Genomic DNA, 27,971 nt, shown 5'->3' with positions numbered 1-27,971 from the left:
CTGTCTAGATCACACTGAAGTGAAAATTGCTTTAAGAGCATAGTCTCTGTAAAACCGTTATACCTGATCATTTAAATGTAAGTATATGTTAGTGAGTCTGGCATTGTAATGTTTCACTGTATAACTATTTTCATTTATAATTTATGTCATAAAAGTGAGATTGCACTGTAAACCCTTCTCCTTTGCATTGAATAGAACACAGGCATATTCAGAAGTGCTTCCTGAGCTGCAGAAGCTGTAAATCAGTGGAGCTGCAGCACGTGGAACAACGGACCTCTCCCAAACTGCTTTCAGAAAAAAATTGCTCCATCTGCTTGCTACTTGCTAACAAATGGGATCAGATTAAAATGTGTTTTAAAATAATTGAGAATGTATTATACAGAAAGATTTTGTAAACCAAAGTATTTCCACTGTTTTGGCAAGATTGTAACAAATCAACGTTTCTTTTAATGTTTTCTTTTGCACGAGCACTCTGATGCAACACTACTTCCCATTACATTTAAATTTGCTTTAAGAGAGTATAATAGTTGTTAGTGATTTATAGTGAAGTGAAAAAGAATCAAGCCAAATATTTCTCATTAAATCTCCAGTTTACTTTGACCTCCCTCACTTCATCATTTTGAATAACACTTCTCAGGAGAATTTACGAATCGGTATTTATGCTAATTATTTCCAAGATTTTTAGAAAAACTTGCTGTCATTGCACTAAGTAATGAAAGAGGAGTTGAAAAATGCAGTGCTTCATCTACAAGATGGCCCAGCAGAACAGTAGCACAGCAAACCTTTGTTTAACAAAAGGCTGGAGCAGCTCCAGTGCTCGCTCACTGAATGTTAGAAGCATGAGAGGATTTTGCTTCATGAAATTAAAAACAAAAGTGAAAATTACTGGCTCCCCACCCCAACATATATCTGTGGGGGGGGGGGGGGAAAAACCACACACATGCAATAAAAAGAAAATCCAAAGCATTTTCATTCTGATATAATGCAAACTTGTAAAAAAAAAAAAAAAAGACAGTAAAAAGGATATTGGAAAGTCCCATGTCAACAATTTACAAACTTTACTTATTCTTTCTTTGAAACGAAATTCTGGAACAAAAAAGACCTCCGTTTTATGAAGCATTTCAAATGTTACAGAACCATGTAGACTACAATGGTATAATTGTTTTTCTCAGGTAATGGTATGCTTTTTGCTCTCAGGTAAGCAGATTCCCATTCCAATGCCTTAAATAAGTCTCTTGTTCTCTATCCCATTAAAATCACAAATGCAAAATGAAATTGTATTTCTTAATATATATCAAAATTTCAGGAAATAATATTCTTATAAATTGTGAAAAGAATTCTGTCTCAGTGAAAACAATTTTAAGCATGTAGATTTGGTAGGTTTTTCCATTTATTGTGTAGTGAAAACTAAATAGAAAAGTCCTAATGATATTTTTTTCATTGTTTCTGGTAGGTTAGAATCTAAAACCTTCAGTTAAAAGGTAGCTATGACTGTTGAGCCAGGCAGCCTCCTAACATACAGTGCTTTGTTCCTTTCCCCAGTGAAACTGTAATTATTGTTTCTTACAAACTGCAGAAGCTAAGAGAAGAGTAATGAAGTAATGTGTGTTTTTGCACAAGTCAGGTTCAGAGTGAGAGTTCTGTCCTGCCTTGTTTCTATCGGGTCAAAAAATGTCTTTACAACAATCTCTGTGGGATAAAAATTTCAAGGGAAGCATTGGCAAGGCGTAAATAGAATCCTACCATGTTAAAGTTTTGAGCTTTTAGATTTGCACAGCTCTCATAACTAGGAGTGTGTTTGAGTTTATTTATTCACAAATCATGGTATGTAACAACACAGGTTTGATCCCGTTCAGGGATAAACCATTCCAGAGTGAAAAATTATTATGCATTAATTGTCCTTCTGCAGCTGCTGAAAGCATTTGTTTTGGATCTCATGTCTCATTATTCACCTTTCTGCAGATCTGTGGGTGCAACAACCAAGAAGGACCCAAGTGTCCTATTGCACACTATTACTGAAATGTAACATGACTGCTTAGATTCACTTCAGTACTTGACTCCTTTGGGTCTGGAAGTTGTTGCTACGAACAGCACTGCACTTCTGCATTTATGCATGGGAAATACCAACACTCCCCAGTCCTTTATCATGGAATTAAAAACATGGTCCTAAAAATTAGTAAAGGTGGACAGGCATGAAATAGATTTCCTTCTTTCAAATCTACATGACACCCCAACTTCAGGAACACAAAAAGTGTAACTAAAGTTCTGAACAGAAAAACAGCATGCTCTGATTATATGAGGGCAATGAAAAACGAGAGCAGCATCTGAAATCTTTCAAGTAGACAAGGCAGTGATGCTCCATAAAAAGACAAGGGAAGGTCACTTTATGTTAACTCAAAAAAATGAGACAAGAGAGTTCAAAAACTACATTCTAACTCTGGCAGTGGACTAGAGATTGGGAATATTCTGCCTATTTTGGAAGCTAGTGGATATCTCATTTTTCTCTCAAAGACTAATTTTTGTTGTTTTTAACTCCTAGAGTTTACATACTTTATGAAGAACTTCAGTCAGGAAGTACAATGGATTAATCTCTTTTCTCCTCTATCTGATCTCTTCACTATTGCCTTTGAATTCTGGTTAAATTGGATTTGATTTCAAGTTGCATATCTGTTACATCTTCACATGGACTCCGACAGTGAACCTATTTTGAAATCTGATGTTTATACAACAAAGAAATTTTACTCTTCAAAAAGACAAAGAAAACATCTCATTAAATACAAACTCATGATATAAGTCTAACTTTTGAAGAATAGTAAAAGGGAGAAAAGAAAACTGCTGATATTTTAAATACTAAAAGCAGTCGTGCATGTCACCCAAAATATCTTCCTGCCACCAACACAGAATTCAACAAAAAGACTTGTTTGAATGAAGACTGCAGGATTCACCACTAAACCCTTTTCTGGATAGGAAGCCTATCAGGATGCTGTTGGTTTGCACACCTGTTATTGTGTTATTGATAAAGACAAAGGGAATTTGAAATTAGTTTAGAGGTAAGAGACTGCAACTATGCTTACAGCAGCTCTACTTCAGGTCCCCTTTTAATAAACACAGAAAAAGATCATAATGAAGCAATGTGGTGTTTACAAACACCACACACACAAAAAGCCAGGAAATGACAGCAGGAGTCTCTACATTATTGCAAGAAGCACACACTTAAAAACCCCCATCCACATTACTACAAATTCTGCTAAAGGCCAAGTACAACTCTCAGCATGACCTGTTCCCCTTAAAGAAATGGTCTGTTCCACAGGATAACTTAAGGTTTGCTCTAATGAATGGGTTGTGTGTTACAGTTTTTTCTTTACTCCTCCAGTGTATTTTTTTCCTAGGGTTAATTTACTATTATTAACTGGAGTAAAGTAAAAAGAATAGCAAGAAGAGGTAAAAGTTTACAAAAGAACATCACAGTAAATGCTGAATGTAAATGAGCATCTTAGCTAAGACAGATGGTCAGGAAAAAAGGTCTAAGATACCAGAACAGAGCTGCTGTTAACAGAAAAAAATAAACTGAAAACAATTCTCTGGGATAGACAATTCTATCTAACAGTTATTTAATTATTTGTCAATTGTTTTCAGACACATTTTTAGCTGTTAGGTTAATTATAAATTTTCCGGCTCCCCTTGATTTGCTTCAAGAACACTCCCACACATTGTGCTATATCTACCAAAAATACCCTTATTTAAGAAATGTAGGATATACACACAATACCTTTCAAAAATATCTGTCAATAATGAAAAGCCAAAGTACCAATGACAAATTTCAGCCAGAGGCAAAGTTACAGTAACTCCTATGAAAAATGTATAAACAAACAAAACCCCCACAACCCTACATACAGAAATCAAAGAACTAGCACTGTAAAAATTTCCTGCTGACAAGAAGAATATGTTTAAAATAAACACAAGGCTTTCCCACATACATTATTTAATTCATTACAAAAGCTACAATTCCGGTCTCCTCCAACAATTCCAGTCAATTCCAGTCAATTCCAACAAACATTAGGAATTATAATTAATTTCTGTAAAAAAAAAAAATCCACATTTCTTTCCTCTAAATTAAGTCACTTACTGCAAATAACTGAAACTAGCTGATTCACAGAAGGTCTTTTGTTATGGTAATTCCCAGGTTTGCTGTTCTGATGACATAGAGGAGTCTTTCACTGAAGGTTCAAAGACAGTAATGGGAGTAATATAAATAACAGGTATGAAAATGACAATTAGGAGGAACGGTACAAGTAGTAAAGGGACTGTCAAAGTAGAGTCAGGAAAGTAAAAATGGGTTGTAAAAGGAGTAATGTCTGTAACATGAGTGAACATGTTCTAACTAGTTCTAATACTGATAGCTCAGCTGGGGCCACTGCTGGGAGGAAGGAAGGCAGAGTCATTGAAAGTCAGGAACAGCCCAGGCTGAATCCCACATTTGATAGGTTCATTTATTTCAGAGCTGTAACTAGGTAGCTTTATGTTTACAGTCACACATCTCAACTGTCTGAAAGAATGCCTGTAAATTTTGATGTAACTATTGCCAACCCCAGTGTCAGAGGTGAGTGTAGCTGCCATGGAGTGGTAGGGACCTCAGAGTCCTGAAGCAGGCCAAGATCCAGATAGGGACCAAGCACCAATGCCTGACTCATAAAACAAACACCCATAACTCTCTACTATGGTAATTACTTTCTCAAAGATGTGAGGATTTCAAACTCAGACCTGAAATGAAGTGGTTGCAGACACAAAAACCCCATACAAAGCTAGAGGCTGGGGCAGAGTGGCTGGAAAGTGCCTGGTGGAAAGGATCCTGGGGGCGATGGTCAACAGCAGCTGAACATTAACCAGTGTGTGCCCAGGTGGCCAGGGAGGCCACTGCCATCCTGGCCTGTACCAGCAATAGTGTGGCCAGCAGGAGCAGGGCAGTGATTGTCCCCTGTGCTGGGCACTGGTGGGACCACAGCTCGAGTGCTGTGCCCAGTTCTGGGCCCCTCACCACAAAAATGATGTCAAGGTGCTGAAGTGTGTCCAGAGAAGGGCAATGAAGGTCTGGAGCACAAGTCTTATGTGGAGGAGCTGAGGGAGCTGGAAGGGGTCAGCCTGGAGAAAAGGAGACTCAAAGGGGACCTTCTCGCTCTCTTCAACTCACTGATAGGAGGTTGTAGTGAGGTGAGGGGCAGTCTCCTCTCCCAGGTAATAAGTGATAGCACAAGAAGGAATGGCCTCAAGTTGCACAGGGGAGGTTCAGTTTAGATATTAGCAAAAATTTCTTCACCAGAAGGGTTGTCAAGTTCTGGAACAGGAACAGGCTGCTCAGGGAAGTGGTGGAGTCCCTGTCCCCGGAGGTATTTTAAGACACGTTTAAAGTTAAGAAGTGGGACAGTATTTCCCACTCATTAAAGTCACACCAGCAGATAATCTGGCAATCAGTACCCAGTGTGCACCCTGCAAAGTCAGTGGGACAAAGTTCTAACCCCCTGCCTGAGAAATAGTTCTAAGAAAATGAGTGTTAATTAATAATGTTACGGCACCTCCCTGTTTTAGTGTCTATTCAAACCACCTTCTCTGACTAATTGCTTCAAGCTCTGCCTTACAAAGACAAAGGTTAAACAGAAAACACTGAGAAATACTCAAATATGCCCACTTTTTTCCTACAGCTTGCTAAAGATGCACAGTCCTGAATCTTGTAGACTAGCATAAAAGACTTGCTCTGATTTAGAACCTGGATTATTCAAGCAGTCTATTAGCTACTTAATTTGGGGAGCAATGTAACCTTCCGTGGGGATTTGATGCGAGCAGCACACTAGCAGATGCCAGGGGGTAGTCAGAGTACCACCAGTGCCTAGGAGCTGAGTTCATAGTAGCACTGAGCTAGTGAGCAATATTTTAAAGGGTCAAAAGCCTTCTGTTAATTTCTTATGAGGCTTTTCTCTTTTGATGACTGTGCTAACAGACTGTGTTCTATTTATTCATTGAAATTTATGTTTATATTCCATGTGAGATGCTCGTCTATCTGCCAACCTGTGTCAGCAAAATTATAAACCTGTCAGAGAGACAGTATTTTAGTAGTAGTAACCTACATTGGCTGTAAAAAATAAATGCAAATGTTTAGACAATTACTTATATGCAATGAAAATAGCACTTTCTAACAAATAATGCTGCCAAATCAAATAGTGACACTACTTATCTTTAAAACAATGAATTTATATCATCTACTTTGAATCATGTTAAGTTTCTTGATAGGTTTTATTTCATTTAGTACCTTAAGAATATCGTGGGCAATTTCAGATACATTCAGAGAGTGGTTAAACATGGGAGTGCCAAACAACCTTCCTGAGGCATTTTGCAAAGCTGTGCTGAAGTTCAACACAGCTGACTGAATTCAACCATACAAAGTTGTCTCCCCCAGTCCATAGGTGTCAGCACACCTGAGACAGCCACGTCAATATGCAGACAGGTATCTGCATATTTACATGATAAAAATTCTTGATTCTGCTCAAGCAGCATTTTTGCCATAAAATGGCAATTCCATTGCTTTTCATCTGCATGGATGAGGTTATTTATTTCATAGAATTAATTCACCTTGGTAACAATGTACTACGAGGTGCAGAGGAGGGAGGAGGAGAACCACAGGTTTCTTACAGAAGCCAGAGTGAAGAAAATTATCTCAGGATCTAATGTCTTGGCTTTAACCTTGTATTTACAAAGGTCTGCAGCAGCTTATTTGGACAGCACATTTACAAATGTGTTTTACTCTCTGCTAAACCTTTACAATACATGTTGCTCACATTATCATTAAATAAGGAGAAGAAGAGATTGCAAGAGGTTATCTGCTGTATTTTCTTGCCCCAAGGTTTTAGGGAAGTGTGGTTTTTCCAGCCTATTGTGTGTGTGCATGTACAATAACCAATTAGTGTCCGAGGCTTTAAATTAGTTATAAAATTAATCACAGCATATTAGAACTGTAAAACAGCACTTGTAATATGTGCTCATTTTATAGATAAGCTAAATTAGCGTAGCCATTGCCAATTAGCTCTATTTCAGGAGTTACAAAGACAAACAGATCCCATCCTTCAGTCTCTGTATGTACGAGGATTATGAAGGATTTGATTCATAATAGCCAGACTAATTATATTTACACACTCAGGGTGTTCTTTGATACTAGTTCAAGTTTCCATTCAAGAACCATATAAAATATTTAATCGTATAAAGTCATACCTCTTTTGTCTGTTAAATGTTATAAAGTGATATAAAAGTCATATTTGGCTTAAAAAAATAAGATTAATGTTAAATCCATGTATTTATTTTTTAATTAGCATGGCATTGAAGATGAGAATCTAAAATCTTTTCTTCTGCCTAAGGTACTTCACATTCTCCTAGTTAAGATATATTTTGTAATTGAAAATAGTACAGAAATTTTTTTCCAATTGAAAGATTCTTCTCGACTTCTCTCCCTTCACTCTTAAAAGTAAATACTTTTTAATCCTTTTATTTGGTATTTCTGTGGGAAGGAGGACGTTACTGATAAGTTATCTCCTTCCTATTTTCAAGTTTTTATTTTAAAACTTCTAAAAAGCTATTGTAGTGAAACTTATTTTTAATAAACAATTTTCCAATAAATTAAATTTGCATTGTTAACTAGCAGCTTCAGAAATGCAAAATTTTTATTTTAACCACAAACAAAGCAACATATTTTTCCAGCAGAACTTCTACTGATGGTATCCTGGTCTCATTAATGACAAAGGAAGAGTATCTGGAAGTAATAAAAACAACACAGAAATTTGAGTAGAAACTAGAGAAGGAGGTCCAGAGTCACCCCACTTTATCTTTAAATAGATGAATGCATAATTATTCTTACATCATCTCCTTGAATCTTATTTTTCCACGTACTCATGAGTATCTCTGCAGTTTCAGGTTTCCTCATGTGAGTGAAAGAATAAGAGAAAATGGAAGAATGAATTTCACTCACCCAAAAAAACCCAAGTAAAGTGTTCTGTGAGATTTCCCTCATTCTTGGATTTAGATATTTATACTTCAGAGAAAGAAGTTCTGTTACATCTACACAGTTGCAGACAAATTTTTGAAAGAACTAAGCATGCTGAGGGGCAAAGTCTTTTAAAACTTTGGTCTGAGGTGTCACGACGGGAACTGTGCTGGTGAGTGTATTTGAAAATCTCATCCTGATATACGTGCCCTAGTTGGAGTTAAGATCTTTTAAAATTCTGTCTCCAGCTATAAATGCTTGAAAATTAGGCTTTGGACTCTTCCAGGTTTATTTTCATTTAACAGATCCTTTTCAGAGATTCTGAGCATCTACAGTTCATGTTCAAGTTCCCATGATCACTGGATACTCAGTATGTGTGAATTACAGGCCTATCCTCATTTCTAGATATTCTGCTTATCCCTTGCTGGAAACTGAAGCCTGTTTTTCATATCCCTTTCGCAGTCACATTCTTCAACAATGCAGCTTCAAACCAATTTCTGTTCCTTGTGATCCCTTTAGCAGTTAAACACTGGCCAAATTACTTCCTCATACTCATTATAAAGACATTCTAAATGACATAATATGCTCCAGAAAAGCTTTTGACAAGACAGACAGCCAAGGGACTGAAAGGTGATAGTCTTTTGCCATTTCTGAGTGATGTGGCTGCCAAAACTCATGGACATGAGGCTTAACCTTGCACAGACAGTGATCTGTCTTCATGAAAACTCACTGTCACATGCACATGCCTCAATTTCACAGAGGAAGAACTGGAACTGTAAAACAAGAGAACCTTGGACATCCCTAAAGAGAAAAAATGGGTAAAGCTTTCAGGGCCTCACCAGCAGCTAAAATTAACTCTGAATCACCCATGTGGATATATTCTGATGCAAACAAATTTGCCACAAGCCATAGCAATTACTATCTCCCATGGCCACCACAACTGCAAATGAAAGTTTCTTTCTTTTACCAGAGCTAAAAAGCTACTAACTCTTCATTAGCACAACCACTTTTTGTCTGCAAGGACAAAACAAGTTGGTTTGAAATGATAAGAAAGCATTCAGCATAACAAAACATGCATTTTTAAAGAAGGTCAGTATCATTTAATGCCACTCTTCTGTGTTGAGCAAATCTCTTCATTTTTCCATCACCCTCACAGAAAATATAAACAGCCATTAAGAGCCAGAAGGGCTGAGGGAAATGCAGGGTTTTAATTGCTTTGCCTTGGGAATGTTGCAGAAGTTGGTCTTGCACAATGCAAATGCTGACAGCTCAAACAGAGATTTATCTATGGAATTAGAACTGCTTTGAAAAGAACACACATGAACCTGACAGAAAGTACTGACTGAAGACACAGTATCGGCTTATTAAACAATATAAATGAAGGAAGGATGCATTCACAGTTGATATGCTATGTCCATCTGGGATCCTTTTAGTCTGACAAGAGTAGCAGATTATTGAGTGACAGAATTCAGGAGGAATGTGGAGGAATGCAAGGAAAATCATTAAGGCTCTGTACAGAAAATAAATTTATTTATTCCCAGAGTCTTTCCTTTTTTAACACATTCAGAGCAAAAAACCAGCACCATGTTAGTGATTTATGTAATTTTAATTGGAGAAAATGCAAAGGTGATTATTTATTGTCCTACTACAAGCAGGAATCTTAATAATGGAGTCAGAGCAAGCATGGCAAAGACTTTTAATACTGTATGCACAGTACCTAAGACAATAGGGGATCCCTGCTTGGACATTAAGCAATTAACACAAATCAATAGTAACTACCTGGTTTCTATTTCACCAGTTTTGAAATACAGGGGTGCCTGCACTTCATACAGCAGTGTGTAAAACCCTGCATTATACACAGTTATATAAAAATACACATAAGGGAAGAAATATTGTCCCACTTTCCAAATAGATCTATAATCCTTATAAACATGCAAACATGTTTATTAAAATTAAAATATATTATATACAATGAAAACAATGGGATTCATAGTCCAAGTTAAAACAAGTATTTCAACCACATCTCAGTTTTCAATGTTTTATGGCAACTCACATGTTATTTTAAAATACATTCTTACTGAAATAAAATCTTTGCGTGACATTTTCTGATTCTAGCTTGAATTCAATAAAAGTAAAAGTGATATAACTCTCAAGACTTCAGTGAAAAAGGTAGAGGAAATAGTTTATAGGTTGTTGGTTTGGTTTTTTTTTAAAAAATTCATTATTTCAAAACAAGCTCATGATATTTACACATCAGAACTGTGAAATACTGCTTCTTAAGAGCTTCTTTTAGATCATAGCATAGTAATGGGAGGATATGACCAAGCTACCAAGAAAATCAAGAAAAAATCTTGCATTACATTACACACATCCTAAACGAAATTTAAAAGCTATTAATTTGGGGGGAAAAAATCTATCATCTTCTTATTTGTCTCACATTTGCTATCTACTACCATTCCTTTGATTTTAGAAAAATTATGTGTCAATACTATAAACATACAGATTTCCCACATCATTACAGCTAGACACATCAGAAAAGTTAAAGATTTTAAAGAAACCTTCTAAATACGAAGGAATTGTTCCTGTTTTGTAAAAGGAGAACTAAATCACTGTAGTGACAACACGGCCTGGAGAAACGTTCACTTTTGTGAGGTGGTAGGATCAGGCACAGGAACACTGAGCATCACAATCATTCAGCTCCAAAACACTGCACGTGCAACCTGCATAAAGTTGTTTACTTGACATTAGAAATGAAATTGGGAATAGTGCTCTGATTATCCAAGTCCCCTGACTATGTCTTAATCACAGATCATTCTCCCTTCAATAAATGCTGATGGCTGTTCCATGGAGGTGGTTACAGGAGATAAGTCATTATTATAAAAACTAAAAATGTGTAAGTATCCAAAGCCCATCTCTACAGAATTTGTATTTATACACTGCCCACTCTCACTCAGTACAGCTAATTACCTTACTAAGTAACAGCACAAGGTATTCAGTTATACTCCAGTACAAAACACTCCAGTGCTCTGCTGCACTAAATATCTACCTGCCTACTTGTTCCATCCCTGTAAATTAGGAAGGAATCTGCATGCTGCTACAACCAGTTCCTCAGAGAAAGCAGCTGTGTTCCCACCACATTTCCAAAACAAGCAAGTGAAATGTTATTACTATGATTAAAGAAAATTAATTTTAGATTAGGCTTTTTCAGGACACAGCAATAAATTCCATCCTTTAATAATAAATAATAAATTCAATCCTTTTCAAATTGCCCACTATCCTTTTTTAATTTTCTATTTATGACATGGACTGTTCTGGAAGACTTCATATGATGTAACTGAAAGGTACAAAAATGTTTTTGCCTATATTATGCTTACTCTAAAATAACCTTTGTTTTCCATTTGATTTAAAAAGTCAACACTAATTAGAAAGAAGAACACAGATGTACTCATAGATATTCCCAGCTCACCACTATTAGGCCAAGGAAACAATGCAACAAATGCACTAACTGCTCATGCATGTGAGCAGTCCCAGTGGTTGGACTTGAATATATAGACAGCACCACATTTTTACCACATCCTTAAAGTCTTTCATGTACAAAAAAAGCAACCTCACACCTGGTAAAATGAAATATATTTGAGAGATCATTGGTTTAGGTCTTGGACTATATAATTTCCTTTTATTCATCTCGCATTTTGAAATATTTTTCACGAGAGACTCACCATTTTTTCTGGCAGTTTTGAATACCTGCAATGAAACTGTCACCATATATGTTATTCTTATGTCCACCAAAAAAAGTAGAATCACAGAAATCACACAGTATCTTATAAGCAAGAAAATAATGGAAATAGTTATCTTCAAGACAGCTATGATAAAAATGCCTCAGTTTTAGTGGGAAAAATCCAATCCTATAAAAAGTAAGTTCTTATTTGAAGAAAGTGCTGAGGCTATGCTGCTTCTTATGTTTGACGACAGAAACACATCCAGAACACATCCAGCTTTTGTTTCTCATTTAATTCCCTTTATCAGTGTTGTTTTGAACTCTGACATTCTCACACTCATGGAAGACACAGTCCTATTGTCTTTAACACCAGATCAGTGCATGAACTGTTGGGTTCCACGACATGGTGCTATTTCTGCCACTGGCTGGTACACACCATATAGGGTTTTATGACTTTATCCCTTTACAGGGATCAAAGGAATTAACAGAGGGAACCTATGTGGATCAGGGCCTCATGTAGCTGCAGCACTTTTGGTCACACAGCAGAAGTCCTTGCTGAACCAGGGTCTGAATTTGCAGACCTGGAAACATTTCCAGACCAAGTTTTAAATCTTGAATTCAGCAATAGTGTTTGCAGCCCATGAAAACTTTGAACTGATATAAACTGTTCATGCTATTAAAAGAATTCATCTAGTCAGCTTATCTGTGATCATTTTTGGTTTGATACCACTTCTTTGTGTCACTCACTTGATTATTATAACATGAACCAGACCAGGAAAAGTACCCAGGCTAACTAACTTTTAGGTGGATTCCTTCTTTGCTGGCTCAGTTGCAAAACAGACCAGTTCCCAATCCACATAGGCATGTTCATGCCACCACGAACTATCAGATGGCAAGAGGTGGGTGGAACTGGTCGGTAAAGACAAGGGGCACTGATTTTTTTAAGCAATAGTAATTGCTTATACAGGCCTACGATTTGTAGAACTACCACATTAATCATTTGAACTCAGAAGGGGTGCAGGCAGTGCTCAGGTACAGAGAAACACAATTATAAATTTATTCAAATCGAATAAATACACTGGAATCTCAGCAGAAAGCTGCCCATGTTCTTGCAAATAGTCTCATGGGAATTTTAATGGACTCAAACATTGAAAACTCTTATTCAGTCTCATCTGAAAAAAAAAAGTAAAAAAAAGATGATTGTCATAGTGGAGAACCACCTTGTATCTGGGTTATTAGCTCAGTGACTCAGTAGTGCCATCTGCTGAATTAACTACACTCTTCAAAACACGACCTAACAAAATCATCTCTCATGTGCTGCCTATTGTCCGTGGACCAGTTTTTGTCCAGTAAATTTAATAGAAAATTGTTGTAGTGCAGACACTTCAAATCACTTGGCACCTGCTGTTTTTCCTTTGCCAGTAGTGCATTTCAAAAGCTTACTCACAAAACAAGAGAAATAAGGGATTTTTTTTCAAAATGTTTGCAATGATACTTTCAAAAACCTACATGGGCACAGAGTATTTGAACAGTCCAGCAGGGAAGTAATTGTTGGGTGCTAAATGTTACAAGAAAATAGAAGCCTGGAACATGCAACCAATGAGACAAGTCAGGAAGAAAATAAATCTATGTTTACTGTTTCTGCAAATATCCAAGGAAATCCAAAATCCAGCAGTGCAAGCATATGGCATTAAAAGAAACATGATGGAAGAGATTACCGTGGGTTCATGCCACCAACAAAATGTCTCACATGCAAAAGGAATATATCTGAAAAAAAGTGAAAGAGTGGGATGGAAAGAAGTTTTGGTGATATTAAAAGAACAGATTGAGGTAAACAAGATGAGCCTTAACCACATGAATCTCTTAAGTAACCACTGAAAAAGCTATGTCCTTCTGTGCCTTCCACTGAAAATTCAGCCAAGAATTCCCTTCAGAAAAAGGAGGAGAGGTTAAAGATTCACCATCAAAATAGATACTGTGCATCAAGATGATGGGTGGATATGGAGAAAGTCATGATAAGCTATTATGGACTTTGTAAACCAAAATAATATTGATAGATCAAGTGATACTTATACATATAAATGAAGTATATGCAAATGCTTCATCACATCATCAGTCACATCAGGAGGGAATTCAAAGAATTGACTTCCCATAAAAATTGCCAAGTGACTAAGGAAATGTGCACATTACTGAATCTTTCACTTGGTTAAGCAACCAATACCATCAGAGGTTATTCTATAGTTAATCACTGAAAATATAACTACAAAGGACTTTTTTTCTAAATTTATAAACAACTAAGGCCTAGTAATCATAAAATCAGAGTCAGATTTTGGTCTTTCTCAGATTTAACAGCACAGAATCCAAATTAACACGTTGTTCTTATAAATCATAAGCACTGAGAAAAATCCCTAAGTATCTCAAGAGATTTTACTTTAGATATAATTATCTGTACATTGTCATCTTCTTGAAAATAAATCAGATAGTAAAGTAAATAATATAGACATGTATAAATGCTTTAGTTCTATGAATCGTAAAATGAGATGTTGTTATCCTGTATTTCTTATTCAGACACACTTCCCAATACGACTTCTGAATATAATGAAACCCAAGTTTTCTGAACTGCTAAAAATAAACCAGGTATTTGCCTAAATATTAGAACCAATGCTATTGATAACTGTTGAATTATCTAAATGATATATACTGCAATTAAGAAAAATTTTTTCCAGATTATATTTTTCCTGTCATATAATGCATAAACTCCTATAGGTATGATTTAACTGATTTTAAATTGGGAAATACAAAAAATATATTTAATGACTTACAAATGTATCATGTAATTGTTATATCATTTCTTGAAGACATTTTTGCAAAACTACATATGTTTCAAAGTGGGTTCTTTTTCAGAAAGATGAAATATCTTGCACATCTTTTGAGGGAACAGTCTCATGGTAATCTTTAAGAACTCTCTGTGGATTTTCAAGTCATCTTGTCAAGTAAGCAGAAACCCCCTTATATGAGCAATCTGACCAAACAGAGCATAAGTGAGAGAGCTGAGAACACAGCTTCATCCCATACTCACAGAAGTCAATGGAAAAATATCTGCAGGGGTTTGTAACTGAAGTGTACAGGAGCCTTTCCAATGACTTCAACGAGCACTGAATCAGTCCCATCACCAGCAGCAGAAGTTATAGTCACTGGGAGTAATATATGAGCTATCCTTAGGCTGCAATGTATTTGCATAAACCTTTTGTTGAATAACTTGAAGAACAAAATAAATCAAAATTGAAATCTATTCACAGTTAAATGGCAAGCTGGAAATGAGATTTAGTGAGTTAAATTATTCACCATGCTCCAGTGAAAGCATTTTTCACAGATTCACATTCCCGAGTGAACTCATGCTCTGCCACAGCCTAGCTAAATTTAGCATGAATAAGCATCTCTGGACAAATAACAGCCAAATAAAACAGGTGCTTTAACATGCACTCAACACCTGTTATTTTGCAGAAAATCACAACCACACATACATGGTTCTCATTTGATTTATTAATATTTCCAGTGTGTACGAAGCTCTTTTGTACTGGACACACAAACAGGGCTTTGGGCTAATATGCATCTGTGATTCTGCACTAAATACAAAATTCAAAGGTTTGGGGTTTTTTTATGCCTGACTTATTTATGGTGCTAAAATATCAATTGGTTATGTCTACTATAATTTCTGTGAACTGCTTTTCTTTCCCTTATACTCCTTGTGAAATGAAGTGACCAGAACTGAAAATACAAACTCACATGATAGCATTGTATTATTCTTATATACAGCACTATGAGGGCTGCTGGGGGAAGTTAACTCCACCCCATTTGTATCATTTTCTTTCTTATTATAGTCTCTGCACTGTGGCTCTATAAACTTGGAAGGTGTATTTCACTGGATTCTAAGGACTTCTCCAGAATAGTGTCAGTGTCTACACTAAACTATCCTTTCCAACAGTTCATATCTGGGTTTTTCTCCAACACATTATTTTGTCATCCCCTTGCCTTTCATTAATGTCTGCTTTGTTAGAAGCACTCTTCTGCAAAGGAGATGTTAAACATGACTCTCTCAGAGTTGCTGATTCCTTTGTGCATGGAATGTAAACTCTCCCATGGCACTTTCAGAAAGAGGAATAACCACTCTTCTGGGAAGGGTTACGGCACAAATGTTCACGTGGCTGCACCAAAGCGGTCACACCTGTTGGTACAATCACTTTGCTACCAGTTCCTGAGAGGGCACTGCAGCCATTTATGGAGAACCAATGTCACATGAACTAGAAGAGAGGAGCAGAGTTACACCATCTACTGTTGCATTTGGAAACAGTGGGAGAGCCGGGGTGTTGAAGAGTTCTGAAGTTTCTCAAGTACAGAAACAAAGGACACTGGCAAGTGAATTGAAAATGATACTGCTTGAAGAACAATCGAAATCAGTAACACTGACAGTAATAAGCTGAATGACTGGCAGTTTGTTCAAATGCTGTTATAAGAGTGATGAGCAATTCAGTCCCATTTGCCAGGAAAAATATTAATTGTATGTTAAAGTGTCTCCTAGCTTATTGTAGCTGCAGTATAAGACAAATGACTAAAACATAGGCATGTAAATGTGGAAATAAATGTAGATTCTCAAGAATTAAAGCTGCTAATAACAGAATGTTGAATGACAACTTGGTGTCCTTGCTGAATTCAGATGCTCAAGAAAATTTACAACTTGCCATAAGTGAAAAAAAAAAATAATAAGAGTTTGGAAACACACTTATTCTAAAATTAATAGAGATGATCTAAGATAAGATAGTTCTGTCCAATAGAAAAAGTCCCAAAAACAACAAAAAAAAAAATTAAAAACCAGTAAGAGAGCACACAGGAGGTAACCACTGACTATCTGAAGAGTAGACAGCTCAGAGAAAAGACAGCTGCAGAGAAAGTGGCAGATAATCAGAGCTGAAAACCCCAAACTTTGCTTATTTAAATTAGCTGTGCTGAAAGAGAAACAGAAAAATCGCTGAAGTGAAACTAACAATGGATATGGGCCATCAAAGGGAGGAGAGAAGGATCAATCTGCTAATGGGACTGACCCCCCTATTCATGCTAACATGGTCAGGGCAAAATAAAACATTTATAGTCAGACATGGTAAACAGCAAGAGAGCAGATAATTGCACAGGCACACTTTCTCATCGGTGATATTTTTTCCTCATAGTTTAGCTATGGTTATACAAAACAGAGGTAATGATCTACTTAGCTTATGCATTAATTTATGATCCAGGAAATAAAGCCCAGTAAATAATAATTACCATCACTGTCTCGGTTTATATCTTGCTAAAAAATTCTCAGCGGCCAATAAGCTCTCATTCATTTAGGATTTTTTCTCTCTCCCCTTTGTAAACATTTCTGCATTTCATCCACTTTGCTTTCAGAAGACAATTTTACCACAGGACTGCTAAGCAATAAATAACATCAAATCTTCAATGGCATAAAGATATAAGCAGTTTAACTCTACATACATAAATTCACTGACTTTGGCAAGATGCAGGAAGCCAAACAAGTGTCTATGCCTTTGGAAAATACAGGAATTAATTATTAAAATACATTTTTCAAAACAAGACTGTCAAACTCTACTTGTAGGAGAAACTTTTAAATTCTGTAACTGCTGTACTATATCAAACTTGCTTTGATCTTCTTAAAGAAACATAAGTTTAACTGTCAAAAATAAGCTGTTGTTCAAATCTTTTACAGTTCTGATCCAAGCAGGAAAGTGCTGGCACCTAGCATTTTTTTTCTCCAAAAACACACTTCTGAGTATAGCTGCTCAAAACATAAACCACAATCATCTGCTTAGATACTTTAGGTGCATTCATATCTTTTTCAAAGATGACTGCTATCTTTTTGCATCTGTCATAAGCAAATTTTTCAGTCTAGCTGTCAAGCATGAATAAAATTATTTATTTTGAGCTTCTCCAAAATTCTTATTAATTACACTTATTGTGAGCTTGTATTCATTCTAAACACGCTACCACTTTTTGCTGTGCATAATCTGTACTCTCATATGTGGTTTTATACCATCATTCATCCAACACACCCACAGAACAAATATGTGAGAAACAGGAGATGTGTAGTTCAGCATCATGTTGCTCAGTGCAGATCAGAACTGAAGCAAAGGGCACACTGGTGCAAAAAAGTGGCACAATGGTGATCTGTTGATGATACCTGCAGGAATATCCCAAATGCTGTCAGGTGGCCTAGTCTCAAGGCATCCAGGACTTTACAGGTTAAAACCAATAGGCTTGGACTTATCCTGTAAGTGAATTGGAAACAAGTGGTGACTGGAGAGCCTCAACAAAGTAGGCCTGGGTGAGTCATTCTTTAAAAAGCAGGTAGTCATATTTTGTATTAGATAGCCATATTTTTCACTTCCTGAATACAGATACTGAGGGAAATTCTAATCACAAATTTACCTCCTAGACCAAAGCCAACTACATTCGACATGGAACATCTCCTGCTGAAACTGTCAACAAAGCAAGCCCATATACATGGACAGAGAAGTCGTTCTAAGACACGGCACAGAATGTTCACTAGGATAATTCCATTCCCTCCACTTTCTAGTAATTACTAAATGTTAAACATAACATATAGCCAATTATATTGCCAATTCTCTAGAACTGATAGGCTCTGTCCTCAGCAGGTTCCCCACTTAGCTTGAGCATTACACCACAGTGGCACAGCTGTTTGCTTCTGGTTCTGGAAATAAGGCAGGCTTTTCTCTGCTATACTGCCTGACATCACCGTGCCTTCAATCACTTAAATTTGAGAACAGAGACCAATATATGTAAGAAACTGTAGTGTTAATGTCAAGGAAATTCTCACCCTTAAAATGTATCATTCTGTTCCAGAAACTGTCCTTGACATCAGTTGTTTGAATATTTTTCCTAATAAGCATAATGAAGAAAGTAGAAGAACAAAGGAAAAAGGCCATGACAGGGAAGAGACCCAAAAAAAGAATAAATTGTTTTCCTCTTTGCCCCCTGATTTCAAGCTGAAATATCATAAAAATAGATTGACATTTTTTCAAAAATTCTGCAAGGCAAAGAAAACACAATAAGTACCAGTGCCAACCTTGGCGCCCACTGAGTCCTCTGCCTTGCCAAAATCTTTCATTGAGCTGCTAGCTGAAAGTGTGAGGAGCATGCTGATGCTGCAGCTGCTGCTGTATTTGTTGTGTCCTATACCGGTGGAGCTTCTCCAAGGATTTCCTCCAAAACAGCTCATTTTCAGTTCAAATATAATAAACCTCCACTTCGAGTAAGCTCCAAAAAATCCTTCTAAGAGTGATCCCGAAAACACTAAGATGCAGGTCTAAGACAGACTTAAGCAGAACAGTAAACCCTATGTTTGTTTTAAACAAATTAATTATTTGCCATGTATGACTTGGTTACTCCCCACAACCCAAAGTCCTGAACAGTTGGGCCAAATTGCTGGATGCAGAATGTTTTGAAAAACAAATGCATTGTTAAAAAACATCTTAGTCAACTGCAGGCCCCCTGTCATTAGCTGACACGTGCTAAGTGAATGGATGTTACATAATTTTACACATTTACCCTGCAGCATCACAGGAGTACAGAACAGTTTAGATTAACAGGTAAATCCCCAAATTGCATTTTACAACCTGAGCAAAAGAAGAGTGACAAAAGAACTGTGTTTTGCTGGAGGTAGAGAGAAGGAGAGAATTTGATCTGTTTTCTATTTTTGGCACAGAGAACTGACAAAAAAGTAACTGTCCACAGGGACTGCTAAGGAAATGCTGCTGTGGCAGAGGACTGAGGAAGAAGCACGATGCTCCATGCGTGTGGTGGGCAGCATGTAAAAGGGCATTGCTGGGTACCTGACTGTGGTATGGAAGAAACCTCAGATAAAGAACAACATAATTTCGCTGCCCCCAGACAAAGTAACCTGAAAGCCAAGCTGTGACTCGCTGGGTCATCAGCTTCAGAGCACGTGCAGATTGTTTCTCCCCGCCCAACAATATATATCCCCTTCAAAAACACTTGTTCTGGGAGTGGTGAACTGCAAACCTTGCACAGCTTTGCCAAATGTTTACAAAGTGTAAGCTGACAAAAGTCAGCCGTTTAACACAGGTCATCCAATTATACAATCAATGTCTGAAAATGCTTTGGTAGTCTTTTTTCATCTTGATTAACAAAGGGGAGGAAACTTATGTACTAGTTTTACTGTTCAAAGCATTAACAAATACTGTCATTAGAGAATAGCTTCCAGGGAAGCTTTTAAACAGCATAAATGAGGAGAATGGTAATATTTAAGTAACAGTAAGTAAGGCTGAGCTGTGAGTGCACACATGTACGCTCCACACTGATCCGACAGTGACCAGGATCAGGGAACAACTGAGGGCAAGAATATGCACTTAGACACTGCCTAACAAGGTAGAACAGAGGAATGACCTTCAACTTGTAGAATAAACACAAATTTCTAAAAAAATATATAAGTTCAATGGGAATCTGCCCTGTTGCTTACAGGATTTGCTCTGAAAGTACCATCTTTCATACTGCAACTCAGATTATTGTGTGAAACCAGCCTCCAGAGATTCATATTTTTCAGTAGATGTTGAATAATCCTTTTGTATTTGCAACATTTCAATTTACTATGATAGATCTATTTTAATGCAATATCCCCTACTTTTGGAGAGGCTGAGCACCTTTTCCTGCTACTGACTTCACTTGGAGTTATAGTTGCTCAGCAGCCATGATTAGTGGGGCCCAGTATCTTCTTCCACAAAAGGACTTGATGAAGCTTTGCATTGTTTAATAATAGTAACCTGTCTAATGATCTGCATTCCCTCTGTATAGGTTCCCAAAAGAATCTGTGACTGAAAAAAATAAATTTAAAAAATTGAATATTGAAAAAAAAATACATTATCAGATTTTTTGTTATAGAAATTGTTTTTGGATTATAAGAATAGAAAAAGGGCTTGTAGGAAACAATAATTACAACCAACTAAAACATGGTGCTTGTGTTCTATTATGACATCTACGGAAAATCTTAAGAACTAGTATTTCAATAAATAGACAAAAATTAATGGATTCTTAAATGGTGCATGTAATTCATATGTTATACAAACTAGTTATAGTTATTATTAATTCGAACTAATCCTGTGGTCCTTCTTTGTAAAAGAAACACACTGAAAGGCAGTAGTAGGGTATTGGCTGATAGTGCAATAATTTAGGTAAAGAACCATCTAATCTAATTAGGGTTAGAAACCCTTAAAGGGTCCTTGTCAAACTGCAGTTCCATGAAAGGACAGTAATTTTTATTAAGCACAGTTTACTGGAGGATGTTTCTCTGGCTCCGGCTGTTCTACACATATTGTATATGCATACATTATTCAGTGTAAATAAGTTACACCCCTTTTATCACATGAAATTCCTAACTATGCTGAAGATCAGAGATCAGCTGCATGAATGAATTCAGAAGGAGATGCACATTTGGCTGATTTGAATTCAAAAGAAAACACTTTTTGATGTGAGTTTACTGTAGTGAGAAACTGCTGCTTCCATAAAATTCAAAGCAAGTAAATGCAGATAAGAATCTTTGTTTATTAGGAATAATTTTTAAAAAGTTAATATGTCATTTTAGGCCACAGTAAAATGAGTAGATTCAGACAGCACTGCTTAAATTTTACAGTAGATTTCAATATTTTTTTTAGAATAACAGTCTTCATAGCTTCTTAAAGGCATGAAAATAGGTTTCAGTTCATGACCTAGCAGAATATCCTCAACAGTAAGATTCATGTTGTTTCTAGTGTTTTTTGAACAAGACAGAAAGGAAAGAAAGACTACTTTTTACTGGTATGATTCCCTCCCAAGGATCAATATATTGTCCCAATAATTAGGGCTCAGAGTCTGTTTAAGTTGCTGGTGCTAAATTTGTGGAGGTGAGTACAGTGAAGAGAGAGCATATGCTCCAGCCTTTCAACACATCCTGCAAACTGCTGGTGCAATGTATCCTGCTGTGTGGCCCTTTAGGAGAAACTGGAAATGTTTCATCTGTGCCCTAATGGTAGAGTGGACACAGAGAGAGGCAGTAGGCAGCTTGCTCCCTCTTTGTATCTGCTTTAAGAGCAACCCTTGTGGGACACGCAGCTCCGAGGTGGCACGAGTGGATACTGCAGTAATCATACATTCTAGTGATTTTGCACTCCTGCAGTTGAGGTATTTCTCTTAAAGATCACATCAGAGTTTTAAATTATAACATAAGACAGAGGCTGTACAACTCAGCTACAAATTCTGCACAGGAATAGAGAAAAGAACAGAGACAAGGGAGTAGCAGCAGCAGGCTGAGGCAGCTGGGTCAAAGACCATGTCAGGATCCTGAAAAATCATAGAAAGACTCTATAGAGGCTGACAGATATATTTTCCAACAGCAGTAAAAACACTGGGACTGTATAAGCAGAAACTAGTTTGAAGAGCAACACATCTGAAAGAAAGTGAGGCATGGCAGGCCAAAATGACTTGGCATTAAAGGCACGTCTCTGTGGTGGCCTACGTGGTTCTAATGTTACAGAAATAGTGCCACAGGAAAAGCTCAAGTGGACAGGGATGAGCATCTCTTACCTTCCTACTCGGCTCCATAGAGGAAATCAGCTTCTCAATTAATTTTTATAGGTTCTCAAATAATTTCTGAGGTACTGGCTCTGAGATGGATAACGCAAGCTCTTCCTTACTTGTCTTAGGAATAGCATCAAAACCCTTCCTTCTCCTCAGGCAACTACTACTTTAAAGTCTCTGTTTTCATCCTGTATAATAGGGATTGGAAAGGTTGGAGGCAGACTACATGAAGTGAAGTAAATCAATGAATAATTACTACCCTACATAGCAGAAGCAGCCAGCAGCACTCCTAAAAGAGTGAGACAGATAGACAGAGTTAATCTGCTGTTTTAATCCTGTCACAGCAATCCAACCCCTCAAACTGTTTCTTTCAGCTGAGAATGCATCAATGACTTTGCAGATTAAAAGAAAAGAACCTCATCAGTCAAAAGCAGCAATATCCTAGACAAATAAAAAGTCAAATGCAATAATTCAATGAAAAAAACCTCACAAGCCAACATTCGATGAAAGCATATGATGCGTTTATAGCATTACCTCTAACAAAACAGGAAAGTCAGAAACAAATCAAATAATAAAATTTACTCCTTTTTATTCCAAACTATGTTCATCAATTATATAATTATCATAACATATTCATTTTCCCTCAATGGAAAGTTTGCTCAAAGTGTTTCACTGTCTAAAACCACGGGTTCCCTAAATCCTTTTCACCCACCAATCATTTCTGAAGTTATGAAAGAACACAGAAGTCCTCCACTGTAGATCACAGAATCCTCACCTGTCTATCAAATACATGACATGGATATACATCTTATGTGACATGAAACACATGAATTTTACTGCAATACATAGAGCAGGACAAGTACATTTGAAGACATATTAAATTTTATATTATTTCAGACTTTGAGGAACAAAAAACTCTCATCTTACAGCTATAAAATTCTGTGAGAACCTCTAAACTGAAAGTCAGTGGAACAAAATCCATCATCCAGAGGTGCAGAAGGTATTAGGACATTCTGTTCTTATTGATCTGTGGACTGCTGGTCTCTTCTAATCAGAACGTCTGTCTTACCTTGTTACTTCCAAACCATTAGTGCAGTCTAAAAGAAATATGTAAGTACAGGGGCTTTTAATTGCTTTGTATAAATTTAGAATTAGAAGTTCACAGGAGATGTTTCCATCTGATTTGTACCTTGACCATGATGCTTTTTTTCATTATTGTGCAGCTAGCAACCCAGGAAAGACTAGAACTATTAATAATCATTCGATCCTGTGCATGCACAGCATATCCAGCCCAGTAACAATAGCCCAACTCAGAAAAGAAATGTAATTTGCAATGTAGTCCTCTAAAGGGCCATTGCATGCTAAATGATTCGTTATTAATAAGAAAAGTTGCAAACGAGAACTGTTCAGAAATAGGTACAAATACATTTTAACCAAGCCATACCTTCTCACATGTCAAAATTGTCTCTACTACCTATAACAGCCATTCAGAACTTCACAGTCACCACGGATGTTTGAACTTTTCCACTTCTTTATATGTGACAATATATGTGACAACGATGACAAACTTACTATTCCATTGCACAAAATTAGCCAGGTATTTTTATTTTATAAAGTTTTAAGGATGTATTTCCTATTTTTTTTCAGAACTTTAAGTCTAGGATATTCTAAATATTCTGCAACCCTGTAGTTTTTAAAATATTGGAGCAATATAAACAACAATGAGGAATGTAATGATTTAAGCTTTTTAATTTTGTATACTAGGCCAATATGTGTTTTATTCTAGAGAATATGTGAAATAATAGTACATTACCTTGTTGTTGCGGGGTTGCTTCTAAAAGTGGTTACCTTAAGAAGCAGTAATACACTTTTAATTATGCTTTTCTTGTGTGTCTACTATATATATATATAAAATACCATAAATCAAATTATTTTTTAAAGTGAGATGGAAGAACAATGGACCATTATGCAAAATATTGGTCTCTTTACAAAACTACTTAAGAAAGATGTCAAAATTCTATCTTTTATCTGCTTTATTACTTACAATTCCATTTTCTTTTTTGTTTGTTCATTCTTAGTCTCACTGTGGAAACTAGAAATTGAAACCAATTGCATTGAAACCACTAGAGAAAGCAGTCAGTGATTTACTAGGTACGAGACTGTTCCAAAGCCTGGGGGAGGCAGCGCGGCCGCTGAAGGCAATAATCTAGAATGTTGAGATATGGAGTCCTTTGCTGCCTTCTGCCTTTCCCAACAACAACCTTACACCTTTTATGCCTTTCAAATATGGTGCAGCAAACAAGACAATTGTCTCCAAAGTACACAATACTTCTTAGCAAAGCCTCCTCTACGTTTTTTGCCATGCCAGGTTTTCATCAACAAACAAAATTAATTTCCTGGAAGTAGTGATCAATTTAGACATTAAGTAATTCTAGACTTCTGCTTTTCCTCAGAAAAAATCTCACATCTCACCAAACAGGAACAAGTGGTATGTTTAAGAAAAATATTGTATTTATATTAGAAATTGAAAGCAGTCAATAATCATATTAAAAATTGAACTCCAGTCTTGAGCTAAAACCTTCTCTAAGCTGTTTATCATCTTGATCAATGTTTAGAAATAAATGTTTCCTAGACTAAAAATTATCAATGTTAATTTGATTTTCATGATTAATTTCTGCAGAAATAGTGATATTTCTGAAAATTAAGGCCAAAAATAAATAAAGTAATATAATTTAAATATCACTGTTATGAATCTGGAATCTATACAAATGTATTTACCAATATTTATAACTCTAATATATTTACTGTTATAAGAATTTCTGAAGTTGCCATCAGTCATTACAAAACCAGGCAAAATCAGAGATGTTTGTCTTTGAGATATTTTTTTTGTTTGGCTCCACTTCCCTGCATCAAACTTTGAATGGAGATGCTACACGAGTGAAGCACAACTTCCCCTTTGGCCAGAGAAGCTCTCATTTGAGATTCCAGATACACAGAGTTACAAAATATAAAAACATCAAGTTGCATCTAGATTTTTTTCTTCTTGTCCAGAGCGTAAACCTTTCTGGGAAAGTGAAATCAAGGAAGAGACTCCACAGGGAATAGATCATCATAAGCAAGTCAGGCATGATTCTGTGCAAAGGAATGACAACAAAAAATAACACGCAGATGGATTCCCAAACCTTCTGGCCCATAAAGAGTTGCTCTAACTGCAGGTTTCCTTCTTGTGGGAGCAGGCCAGGGACATATTTGTGAATCCGTCCACCATAAACACTCTGCTGGGCCAGACATTACTGTAGTCAACCACAGGCAATGTTAGCAGGGCGGCTGGAAACTTTACAAAATAGTTGCCCACCAAAAAATACAAGTGTGTCAAGCACTAGAAGTTTGCTGACAATATGCTTGGTACAATAAAACATCAAAGAAAATTGTCTGTTTTCCTGATTTTTTCCTATCAAGACTTTAAGGGGAGCTGCCCATCAGCTATGCTTTTGTAGGTCCCAGCCTTCCACAGTCCCCACATCCTTTGGGTTACCTGGCAAACAGACCATCTAAGTTGCTCTTAAAGAAATTCTGTGTGAAGAACAAGTAGTTTTGACAAATTTTTTTCGTCATAAAACTCTCTGTTCTCTCTAACAATTGTTTTGAATCATGTACTATATGTCCTTTTACTCACCTATAAGAAACTCTGAAATATCTTCATTTTAGGTGGAGGGAACAACAAATCAAGACATTATTTTGTTCTACAGACAACATTCATGCTTTTCCCTTGTATTTCCTCTAATTAAAATTAAAACTAAAAACTAACTTAGGAACTGATCCAGTACTCATGAGTATGCTGGAAAGCCTTAGTGAATGCTGGGTCAGCCTGTTCTTTTATATATTCTTCTGTTACAGAGTAGTGCTCTATTTTATATTACAGCCACTGAGTTTTCTTGTTTGGATTCATGAGTAGAGAAGAGGTAAGCACTGGCACTGCAAGGCCTAAGCAGAGGAAGGGCAGCAGTAACAGGGGGGAAATTGCAGGAAGGTGAAGAGCATTTTATAAAAAAAAAGGTAGGGTAAGCTGTCAAACAATAGCAGGGCAGGAAAGCTGACAGGAAGAGGATCACAGGCAGGGAAAGGTGTTAGCAAGTATGAAAGAACAGCTTGCTCAGCAATTCTGGAGACAGAGTCACAGGTCAGCCAGGAACAGATACACACAAAGACAGAAATGGTTAAAAGAGCTTCCTTGCTAATGGGACAGAACTAGTTCTACTACTAAGGCTGAAGAAATGCTGAACAAGACTGCTACATCCTTTATATGTTGATAATCCAGTACTCACCTGCTGTCAGCTTGCAATATCCTAATGGAAGGATTATGAGGCTCCACTAACTTTCTTCAAGCTACATATTTATTTAAAAAAATAAGATTTTCATTACCTCTTCAGCAGACAGCAGTGCAGATATATATCAAAGCAAGAGGTAAAATTTTAATCTAGTTACTCTGGTCATTCACTTTTGAATTTTCTATTGACTGTTCATAAGCACACTCTAAGCACAATGTCACAGAGAGCAGGACTGGATAAAAATAGGGGTAAACAGACAGGTCATATGATTACTCAATAAGTAATCTTCAAAATAAATAGAAGAAGCAACATTGCATCTATTTTTATTATGAACTACTAATGGACCTCACAGAGACCACTACACAGCTATGAAATGGAAATAACATGACTTACTTAAGCTGTATTTGAACCAGAGCACAAGCTCCTAGTACTGCCCAAGGGCCTTGCAGCAGACCATTGTAAAAACTAAAATTTCTCTATAATTAATTAGAATCAGCTGTGTCTTGGCAAATTGAAAATACCCTCAGAAAATACATTTTCTTTAATAAGTTTAAATTAATCAACAAATACACTGTGCATGTGTAAACAAGACAGTTAAAGGAAAGCATCACTGTAAGAGTAGAATGACCACTATAACCTCCACAGAACTCAAAATTATGTAGGAATGCTTTGTATATCTCAAACCCATAGTGCCCTGTGGCAAAATCATTCTGGCTTTTAAAAGGGAAATGTATTAAAATTGATACACTCTCCTTGAAACAATTAAACTCAATCTTCTCAACCATTAATTGAGACTATTGTCATCCTCAAACTAGACTGAAAACATTTATCAACTGCTCAAAGTCTAAAAAATACTGCCATTTCAGGTATGCTCTGAAGTCATCAAATCTTTACCCCAATGGTGTATTCCTTTTTTTTTTCTGCTAATGTAGACACTAATGAAAGAAAAGAAGGAAGAATTACAATATAGCCAAAAAAGAGAATGAGTACATTCAAATGGCTTTTTTTTCACTTTTCAGTAACTCATTAGGCTTGGGATGGTCAGAGTGGCGATCCCAGCAAACCTTTTTTAATTGCACATTCTATCTGCCCCTATTCCATGCATTCAACCTGCAGAGAAGAAAGACATTTAAAGATTACCAAGGCAAGTTTGTAATGAAGCGGATACCTCTTTGTCTGTCCTTGCGCCAACAGCAGCAGAAGGGATACTAATTAGAGGGTGAATTATTAGCTTCCCATGGTGCTCTGCAGGGGCATTAAAAAT

Source organism: Pseudopipra pipra, chromosome 14 (assembly GCF_036250125.1).
Source record: "Pseudopipra pipra isolate bDixPip1 chromosome 14, bDixPip1.hap1, whole genome shotgun sequence".
Taxonomy (NCBI): Eukaryota; Metazoa; Chordata; class Aves; order Passeriformes; family Pipridae; genus Pseudopipra; species Pseudopipra pipra.
The sequence above is the reverse complement of the archived record's forward strand: the minus strand, read 5'-3'. Positions refer to the sequence as shown.